Here is an 11,760-nt window from a genome sequence, read left to right as displayed (position 1 = left end):
AGGGAAATTTTATTTTATCATAACACTATATGACAAAGAAAGTGATGTGTTGTAAGTCAAAACAGGGAAACGTCACAATTACGATGTACAGAAAGGATTATTATCCCTTGGAGATAGAGAATTCCTGAATCTGTGATGAGTGGTGGGAGATTAAACTACTCTCTCTTCCAAAAGTTCCCATCTTAAGTAATGGTATTCCTGTGCAACTGAGAAAATACATCACCTGAAAGAGTAATAGATTCTCTGTTTAATTTTCTCTGTTAAAGTGTTCTTCTTTATACCACTTCAAGTAGAAGTCAAATATTGGAATATAAGATAAATTTATATAAGATTATATAAGATATATAATACATATATACATTGAAATATGTATACACTAAGAGGTGAAGAACATCTTCCCTGTTTTATGATGTTACAGAATCATTTTCTATACAAAAAACTCCACAAAAACAAACAAAACCAAATCAAAAATAAATAAATAAATAGTTTGATTGAAAGTACCATAAATTAATTTTAGTTTTTTAGGAGGGCTTAGTACTAAAAGGGAAAGAAAATGCCTTATTAAAAATTTACCAATTTTTATTTCACTTATCAGTACAAAAACAGCCATCTTGATTAATCAATATATGAAGAATATTCCAATAATACTTACCTGTAACATGACTGCACAGAAATCAGAACTGGTATGAATAAAAGTGGACCAAAATTATTCAAGTAATGATCGTAGTTGTGAATGTTGCACTGAAATTAAAAAGACAAAATGAGCCACCTCAAGCAAACAAAAGAACTTAATCTATTGTCAGTATATTACATATGAAGTATTTTCTAGGCTAGAGGAAAACATTGTGGCACAGCTCACTTGAGAAAATAACCCCAGAATGCAGCTAGATGCCCTAGCCAATGGCAGTGAGTGAGTTCTGCCGATGTTGTCTGTGTATTTTTTGTTCACCTAACCACAACTCAAAGTAACAAAATGTTCCTCTTATCTCACTCTGAAAATACAGTTAAACAACAAAACCAAAAATTTTCTCAAAAATCAGTCTTTGCCTTCTCTTACATTCTAGAAACTTCAGGTAAAACTGCAGTTTCAAGACATGCATAAGAATGGTCTACAGAGAAGCATCCTTCTTTAGTATTGCCATTTCAAGAATGATTTGTAGTATTCTGATAGTACTCATCAAATTGTTCCCACCTTGCAAAATACATCATCTTTTTCACATGGTTGTTTGGAGTTATCCATTCACAGGGGCCATAAATTGAGAAGGAAGAAAGTGAACCAAGCAAGCAAGCCAAACCCCACTTTCTTAAATCCAGCTAACAGGCAATCCATTCAAGTTAAATTCTCTCACTGAAAAATAAAAACTTTATTATCTTGTGTTGCTCATATAAATTAATTTTTAAATTGCTGATTTAGAGATATCAGCTTAAACACACTGAAATATTTATGGGCCCATTACAAAGCATAGTATTTACTTGGAGTTCCTTTCACTGGAAATAGGAGAGCATTTATATTCATTGCACACTCTGATGCTGTCTTTTCTTATCATATCCTTCATTCTTTTCATTTTTTACATCTTCTTTTCAGATTATTTCTATGTTCTCTCTAACCATTAGAGTATTAAAACATTTCCTAGTCATCAGTGACTTTGTAAGCAGAGCTACTCACTTGTAGGGCAGAATCTAGAGATTTAAATGAGCCAGAAACATGCTTGGAAATCATATGAGAGTCTTCAGTTAACAAAAGAATAGGTGGTATTTATTAACATATGTCCTCCTACAAGCCTCTTTTCTGGAACAGTCACAAAAGATATGCTAAGGAAGCCTCACATGATGGATGCACTGCAGGGACTAAAGGAACAGTTTTCATTGCTGTGTTCTTAAAATGTTTTTCAATGCTACACAGAACTGAACTTCCCTATCAGAGTTTTGACCTTCCTCTGTGGTAGGATGTGCATTTCTGTCAAGTAGTGCTACCAAAGAAGATGGTCACCAAAGAGATCATTCATGTTATTTTGCCACAGACGAGTCTGAATTTCTATTTCTACAACTGAAAAAGTAGAGCTGCTTAACAATTTTGTATATGCTCAGTATAAATACTGGGAACTCATTGTTTCTCATGTGTTGATACACAGGGAAAAAAGGAAAAAATGTGAAAAGATAAAAGCTTGACTTTTCACAGTACAAGCATCCAAAAAGCACAACATTAGGATGCAGAGAGGAGTCTAACTAGCAAAAAAATAGAGCTGCTGGGTGCAGCTCAGGTATCATATACATTACTGACACAGGCAACAAGAAGTTTAAAAAACAAAACCAAACAAAAGCAACAAACAAAACAGTATTTATTCACATGGAAACACTACTGGACCACCCTTTCTGCCCATTCTTGCTGTGTCAATTTCAATACCAGGAGTTTGATTCAACCCTCAATTTTGAAAGCTCTCTGTATATGCAGAACCTCTGTACATATCGAAATATGGTTTGAAGAACAAGACTTGAGACTGCCTTGTTTATGCAACAGCCCACTTCAGAACAGCCAAGTGGAATTCCCTGGCTACGCAGGTTTTTCACAAACAGGATGTTGCTCAGATGCTGCTAACGAGCAATACTGCAATTCATCAATTGAAAGGAGTTGTCGTCAGCCTGAGTGTTATTTTGAGATGTGTGAGCAGCAGCTCTGCCCTAGCTGATTACAGAAAAGGAAGTTTTGCCACCACACTGATGCTCCAATTCCAGCATTTCAGTCTTAAGTGAATATTGAGTCATGTCTTAGGAACTGTAAGGAACAGCCAAGCAGATGCACTCAGTCAGCCTTGTCAGCTTTTCCCTTGTGCAAATCCAAATGTATCAAAGTTTGATTAGCACTGTAGAGAAAAAAGACCATCTGCTAACAAACCAAATGCATGTCCCACTGCAGAAGAGGAGCAAAGAGCTATTAGATACCTGCAGTGCTGAAATGCAAAAGAAGCAAGAAATTGTCATTTCTCTCAAACAACTGTGTGCTCAGAATAATATGGTAAGCCATGAAACCAACACAGAAAAGGTAAAATCACACAGAGCACTTTTTCTTACAGTCTGTTTTTGCTTTATGCCAAAACACAGAAAGTACTGCTGCTGCATCCAGTTTTCTAATCAGATTAAGGAAATCCATTATTCACTGGATAAAATGATCATGATTATTTTTTAGTTAATCCTAAACAGTTTAGATTAAATTCCTAAGCCTGCATCTGCTTAAATTCCTGCTGAAAAACTCTTGGAACACCCTTTATAGCCATATGCTTAAATGGATAATATAAGGTCACATTCAGTAGAATTCCTCAATGAAAGGTATAAAATCTTTTTACAACTCTGATGCTTTTGAAACATTGGCTTGGGGTGAACAGGAAAAAGAAAAAAGGTCTTCACATCAATTTTGTTTCTGTTTATCCAACAGCTATTGCTCCATAAAGATTGTTAGGAAAACACAAAATTTGGGGTGATATTTCCTTCATTCCTGCAATATCTATTACTTCATGAAATAAATGTCCCTGCAAAAATGTCAGTTTATATATTTTGAAAGAAGTTTTAATTTAGGCCTCTTGTCATAGTACAGAGCAATATCATAATTAATGATGTGAAACTGGTAGCTAAGATGTCATTACACATGGGAATGTCACATTGAATCAAGTTAAACTAGCCACTAAAAAATTCAGCACTGGAATATTAGTTTTTATACGCACAGTATATCAAATAAATCTTTGACAAGCCACAAAAAATGGTATGGATTAAATACGATATGGGATGAGCAGATTTGGAACATAGCTGGCCTGGAATTTCAAAGTGCCAGCAAATCAAGGCCTGTGGGTAAGTCAGGCTATTTATTTGCCAAGCTGACCTACTTCTATTACCCTTATCATTCTTCTGAATACCATTTACAAGTCTTTCTGTCACAGCAAAAGACAATGTTAATTCATCAGAGCTCTCATGTAGTTTCTGAGAAGGCTGCATGCCTCCTGAAGCTGTTTTTACAAGGATTTCTAGGAAGTGCTCTGAGCTGCTCAAAACACCTTTATCCTGTTACCAGCAAGATTTTTTTTTTAAATCAAATTAACATTATACCTAAAAATTAAGTGTAAAATCTAATTAACACTTATGCCAGATTTAAAATTCCTTTCAGTTGTTTTTTTTTTTTTTTTCATTACAGAAATAAACTTGTTAGTGCCATAAATTACTCCTCATCTAAATAGTCACTACCAAATTTTTAAGACACTATAACATAATTGAATCTGCCTAATATTCTGGAAGTATAGAATCTGCTAGAACTAATTAGGAGCCACATAGTCCATTCCCCTTGTGTCTGCGTCCTTGGGGTCCTATGGGTAGGTAGAGGAGGTGCTGGAACGTGCCTACCCAACAAAATTCCCAGGCCTAGGGACAGAAGTGGAATCCGCACCAGGAATCTGAGCTGTTGCTTTTGTAAAAGTAATTTGTGGCTTACCTTACATCGTATTCAGTACATCTTCCCTCAAACAGCACACATTATTCACTGACTGACTGGAACAGAACAAAGTCATTTAAAAACAAACTACAAAATCTCCAAGTTTTATTTATAGTATATGCATCAGCTTATGGCAGGAGACAATTACCTGTTTGCTATTAGCATGCTCCGATATACAGTCGTTCTTATAGCAACAAATGAGCATATATAAGAGCTATTGCAGCACTTATACATGTTGTTTTTTTGTTCCATTTTGTAGGTGAATTTTTTTCTCCTTTATTAATCTTCTTTTGTTTAAAGTTTATTTGTACTGAATCAAAATTTTCCCCCAAGTGTGTACTGTAGTTCTGTGAACAGTTTCTCTAGCCACTCATGCTTTTGCAATCAGACATTGCAGCTACTGGAAGGACTGGCTGCTACCTGGGGATGTAACCAGGCTCATTTTGAACTGCTTTTTTGGACAAAAACTTCAGTGAGGATTCAATCTCATGGGTTTCCTCCTGACTCTCGCCTCATATTATCCAAACATTTCCACAGGCTTATATTTAGAAGCCCACACTGCTCCCACTGCAATCATCAGCTGCTTTAACCAGAAAGAGCTCTTGGCTGCAAAGCTAGGCATACAGCAGTCAGTTCTCCACTGTTTTACAGATTCACCTTTAGGCAGTATAAATATTTAACAAGGATGTTTTGGAAGCACCCCTATGGAGAGTGCTTTCCCACCTCTCTCTTTCCCAACAGATATTTAACTTTCCTCTCATGCGACCCCAGCTCTCTGTATCTTATGCCCACCACTTAGCTCTAATGGCTCTCTGTGTGTTAAGGACTCAAGGCACGACTTGTGGCTCAGGGAACATCTGAAAGTCCATCTGCTCCATATCACTCTTTGCTGCCTTAATACACAGTTCAGTTCCTGAGTTTGTGATACGATCACAGCTTTGAGTGGAAACTTTGTGTAAATGTCACATTAATGAAATGCACAAGAGTGCTAAGTGATGGTATGCAAGTAACTATACAAATAGATGATCTTTATTCTGTTAAAAAAGTATGCCTTCAGTAGTAATTGTATTTTGGTTTACACATTGTTCCATTTTGTTATGATCATAAGGGTCTCAACATTACCCATGCAGTCCTGTAGATGACTGAGAACAGAGGAGAAATTAGAATTTCCTTTGCTTTTCTTCTAGTCGGCTCTTAATGTTTTCACAAGCCTTTAGAGACATCACTGCTATAAAAAGTAAAATAAGAACAGTTGTATGCATACTTGAAAAAAGTATTTCATGCTGTGCATGCTGTCTCAGGTCACCAGTTATCTAACTTGTACTCATTCATACTCCAGGGGATTTTTCTTTTATTCTTTGTTTCTGTGGGAAGGAGCAGTTAAAATCAATCAATCAAAGTTTTCTCTGGTTCTAGCACACTAGCACCAAAGGAAGGGAGTAAAGAAAGGCAAGGGATTGGGTTACAACAGCACATCACCACTGATATCACCTCTGGGGAAGACTTGGTGTACTCCTGTTGCTTTGCTCTTACCTCTATGAATATAGGAAATGTACATTTGTAGGAAAAGGATACACCCAAAATATAAGTTGTTCACAGATAGGACGCCAACCTCAGTTGATGTTCCTCTTCATATCCCACAGTCCTTATTCCTTAAGTATATAAGGAAAGAATGAAGACATTACTTCTTTCTGAACACCTTCTCTCTAACCTTTTAAAAAGGGGCGGGGCTGAGAGGAGCATTAGGGAGGTTGGCAAGAGAAATGAGCCATGATTTGCCCTATAATGGTTTTCATTCCTCAAAGTAATGCCAGGCAGATATTGGACAGGTAGGCTTTTGGTGTAGTTATTAATTCTGTACCTAAAATATCTCACTATGGAGCAGGAAAATGCAAAATGCAAGGAAACTCACTGCTCACTGCAGTAAAGATATCACAGAGAGTCTCAAAAATCAGCAAAATTTTTAGGGCATGCAAGGAATAACAGATTATAAGAGTGTGCTATGTATTATGCAGTGTGCCTTCTCCTCAAGTACCATACAATTGTCAAACCTAACAAAGGGCATTTGGTTCAAGTGACTAGATAAAAGTGAGGCAGGTCACCTTGCCAATCTGAAGGCATTTCTGGTAAAACACTGGCAGCACAATTTTGAAGGTGGGAGAGGAAAAAGAAGTGAACATATTCCCTTTGAAATTCAATCTTATTCAACTCAAACACCCAAGAGATAATGGACGATGTATAGAGGTCAGCTCTGTGTCAACCACTGAAAACTGGAAAAGGCTCAGAGACCAAATTATTGTCTTTGTCCGCTGAGATGCAGAAGCTATGAGGAAATATTTAATAGCTATATACAAGGAATAAAATAATATTGTATCAAAATATCAACTCTTTCAAAGGGCATCTGCTAGCCAAAATGGGCAAGTTTGAATAACACCCTACCAAAAAAAACAGCAAAACAAACCAAAAAAAACCCCAGCAAACACAGAAAATCATGCTACCATGGTAGTTTACAGGGAGACTGAGTAACAAGATCTGTGCTGTGATGAGCCTCCAGTCTCATCTGACAGTTGTACAAACCAGGACAAGGATAGGAAGAGTAAAGAGGTGTGAGGATACACATTAAGTATAGCTTCAAAAAACAGGAGAAGCCCAAATATCAGTTAACTCCTGCTGAATGGAAAAGTCCTTCTCTACCTCCTCTCCTCTACAATTTTTGGCTCACATCCTTACAACTGATCACCCCTCCTGCATCAAATTATCTTCTACCAGAATCAGAAAACTTGGAAGGGACCTTTGGAGGTCATCTGGTCCAGCCCATAAATCTCCCTCCCCTCCTTCCTCCAGGTTAATTTGACATATTGCAATACCTAAAAACTACTCTTAAAAGCCCAGAAGTGTTTTTTATCATCTTAATGAGTCAGACCACATCTCAAAAGGAACCTCTGAGATTCCTGCATCTTGTAAGGGTAGGACTCCAAAACTGGGAGAGGAAAAACACAAGCAAGAGTCCTCCTTCTGCAGGCAGCAAGGCATTGCTTAAAGTTCAACTACACACACAATCATCCCATTCTCTCTGATCCACCCCTTGTGGAATGTTAATGCATTAGTTTTAATTTTGTATTTTTCTTCTCTTTCCAATAAACTAGCTGAGTAGGTTCAGGGAGGTAGTGCATTGTGTGTTTTGCTGAAAGTGCCCTGTCAGAAGCATTTTTAATTTACTCTGCCTTAGGAACTCTTCTCTAGCAAGGCAAACAGACCTTGACTGACACTGCTAAGACAACTGCAAATGAGAGATTAAAGATCCATGAGATTTGTCCCCCTAAATCTCACAGGTATATTTCCAAAACCCTACTGTATGACTCTAGAGGTTATTTTCCTCTAGCACATGTTTTTATATCTAAGCTCACTGCTCTTTGAATGACCTCACTAGCAGCACTTCAAGGGATTTTCTCTGGTGCTACACTTCTAATGTAGCCAAACCATGAGGGATTGCGCCGGGAGCCCAGCCAAAGTAGGTGCTACAACCAGCCACTGCTTCATGCTGCGGACTGCGTGACTCTTATCTGCTGTGAGCATTGCTCTCCTTTTGATTCCTTTGCTTTAAAGATGTGTGGGTGTTTGCTGGCTCCTTGTTGTTGTTTTTATCAACACTCACTGCTCTCTTACTTTTTCCATTACCAAAATGTATTTTAAAGGAAGTGGAATTTTAGGCAAATAAATTTAATTCTGCTTTGCCCCTGATTCCACATTTATTTTCCCTTCTTTTTAAGGCCATCACTCTGGGCTCTCAGTTCCATTTTCAAGCCAATCTCACACAAGCACCAGTTCTTACTCTTTCCCAGACAGGTGGCGAGCCAAGAGATTTTGAAGCATTAGTGCTCAACTCATTTAGACTTCCTTCAAGACTGAGTGGTTTCTGGGAGGGAACTCAACCTCTATGACCTCCCACTACAGTGTACTTTGCTGCTAATCACTCTGCCATCAGTCCTTGAAACACAATTTTACATAATCTGCACTGGGCAAAAGGAATTACAAATATTCCAACAAGCCTTTGCTCTACTTCTGCAATTAATTTACAATGTTGCTTATGTTTTAAACAAATATTTTCATCACTTTTTATGTACAGATAAAGCTTTATGTATTTATACATTTTTATCTGCATATATATACATATGCATTTTTATGTGCCTGAAAAGAAAACTCATTTAAAAACTATGGTGAAAATTTCAGAAACTTAAATAAAAAGTATTAAAACAGCCGAGGCATCCAATAATATATAATGGGAAGGTGAAATTTGAATTGAAAATATTTACACTTTCTTCAGTATGTCACATACACAAATCTCTAATAATCCTAAAATCACAAGATAAGAATAACATTAGTGGTTTGAATGAATACTGACCTCTGACCCCTGCTTTCATAAATCCCAATTATAAATTCCATGCTGGAAGTTCTGGAGGCTCCAGCTGCAGCAGCTGTCTAAAACGTATAGCTCCCTCTCTTCAAATTTCCAGCAGTCTCTCGCAGAAATTGCAGAAGGGATCACACCAGTGCCTCAGTTGCCTCCAGCTTGTAGGGCACTGCCACCTGATAAGAGGCCAGCACAGCCACACAAACACTGACAGCTCCAAATTGGAGCAGCTGAAAAATGAATACATATTACTGCAGCTGCTCCTGCCAGGGAGATGGCAGCTTTAAGCTGAGAGCTGTTTGTCTTAAACTACCAGAGCTGGATTTCTCCAACAGCAGGAAAAGTGACTGCAGTTTTTGGTGATGTTACTTTACAGTGGGTGACTGGTATACTCAGATCTGTCAAATGTCACATAAGATTTTAAAGATAACATATACAATAGCTGTGCTGTATTTGAGAATACTTTGCAATTTGAAATCAAATATGGAAAACACTTCTCTGGCAGAAGAGCTCAAGGGTCAAATAGGATCATGCCTTTCTTGAAAGCTTTACTTATCCCTCTCCTGCTGCATTACACTTCAGCAGAACTGAGCAGAGTCTTGCATGCAGGTGTCAGGGCTGAATTTGGGGTTGCCCATGAGAAGTTGAAAAGGAACTGATGGAACAGTGGATGTCAGATGGAGTCTGCAAAGCAAAACGCAAGTGACCAAGGAAAAAATGAGAAAGCATCAATGGGAAAGTGCAAGTCAACAAGGAAGAACAAGCTGTCAAAGGATTTTTATTTTTTTTTGTGGACCCTTGTGTTTCTACTAGTTTCACCACAGAGGGTCATAAATGGTCAGCAAAAATGGTTCTCTCAGGTTTTGACACCTAAATTCAGAAATCCAGACCAGCTCTACAGCGAACAAAGCAAACTCACCCTCAGGCTAAGCATTGCATTCATTTTCCAGCCACCTCCTTTCACAAGGGAAAAAAAAGGTGTATGTCTGGAGTTCAAGAGTCCAACAGTAAAACTTAAATGCTCTACAAGTAACAAACTGTGCAGTTAGAGCTGCAAAGGAAATATGGAGACCCCTACACAGCTTTGGACTGATAGTGGCAGCACCCTGGCATTTTACAAGCCTAGCGGAGAAAGGCAAAGCAGAGAGAACCTCTTACTTTTTTTGGAAAAGCACATCTAGAGAAGTGGTTACTACTCAAGAAAAACAATAAAAAAATGTTTGTAATATATGCTGATAATTGAAGAACTGCTTAATCCTGTTCATAGGTCTCACAGCTTCCAAAGGAATTTAAATAAGTTAGTGAGGTTTAAAATTCTTCTGGGAGACGAGCCTGTGTATAACCTTGTATTTAATAATTAAAAGTCTTTTTGATATGTAGGACCCAGAAAATTGATTATAGTAAATTGCAATCTGAACAACCAACCACTTGAGGCTATGAATAATGCAGGAAAACTTCAAGACCAGACTTCTCATGTCTGGATGGTCTACTGAGGATATGGGGCAATGGAGGACTTGGCTGAATAAATGAGAATCACATGCTCTTGAAGAAGAGCTTCACCCTCCTCCTCATTAGCACTAACCACAGAATGGCAAAATTTGCATAAATTTAGCAATAATGTGAATGATACAATAATAATAATAAAAGAAACTTAATACCTGAACTGGGCTGAATGCCTAAAGAAGAAAAAACCTGCCAGAAAACTGAGACAAAAAAAAAAAAATCCACAAAAGGAGCTGGACCAAAAAAAGTAGATTAAATAGGTAGAATGAACTGGCTTTATTGTGTCTAAGTATCAACTGAGTCAAAGGAAGGGCAATTCAAGTAAAATAACAGCTGAACCTAAAACACATTGACATGAGCTATTTTACTTCAATAACATATTTATTTATTTAGATTAAATATTTTATATGTTATTTCAGTAACTGAGCTAGCTATAAACAAATATATGCAAGTATACAAGTAGAAAGAATATTAACATTTAAACATAAAAACCTTGAAACTCCACTTTTCTATCCCTCATCACCCCTCTTCCAGAAATCGGTCACTTTATTCCAGAAATATTATTTCAAATCAGCAATCAAAGATTTTGCCAGCAATGTCAAAGCTGAACAAAAAGAGATATTATTGGGGAATACAGAAAATAGAATTTCGTAAGTAATAGTAGTATAAAACTATTCTAGAGCAAGAACATCTCAGTATTGTGTCATGTGAAGGAAAACACTTCTACATCTCTGGCTACTCTGAATTCTACCAACACAATAGTTGTCCTTTATCCTCAAGCCCTATTCACACAGAAAATATCATGTTCTCAGCCTCTTTGTGTTATTGAGCTCCAAACCAGAGAGGCGTGCCATAATTTTCTTCATACAGGGAAGTGATAAAACAAAATTACTCCATTCAGCCCTCTTTCCATTCCCAAGGAGCTTTTCTGTGAATCATCATGGACAATGTACACTATAAACCCAAAAAATACTCATAGGCAATCAAGACAAGGTGTAAAAACTATTATAGACAGAAGTCACATTCTATCAGCTTTACTAGACTTTATTTCTTAAGCAGGTTCTATTTAAGGATGTGTCACTGTTTAGCCCCAGCTGCCAACTAAGCACCATAGTAGGTACTATGAAAAATTTAACTCTACTCCAGCCCAAACCAGCCCAGTATGTTTATAGGTGATTTTTTACAAAGCTGAAACCCTGGAAGATAAGCTATTTGATCTTAGACCTAGTTCATAAATAGAAAGCCTGAGAAACACCTTGGTTTAAGTGACATGAAAGCATTAATTGTTGGTTCAAATTTTGTCAGCAGTTGAATACTGACTAATTTGTAAGAGATTTTTCCATAAGTTACTTTTATAGGCATTTAGCTGAAT

The sequence above is a fragment of the Onychostruthus taczanowskii genome, unplaced genomic scaffold (assembly GCF_017590055.1).
Source record: "Onychostruthus taczanowskii isolate IOZ18803 unplaced genomic scaffold, ASM1759005v1 scaffold29, whole genome shotgun sequence".
Taxonomy (NCBI): domain Eukaryota; kingdom Metazoa; phylum Chordata; class Aves; order Passeriformes; family Passeridae; genus Onychostruthus; species Onychostruthus taczanowskii.
Note: the sequence above shows the minus strand (reverse complement) of the source record.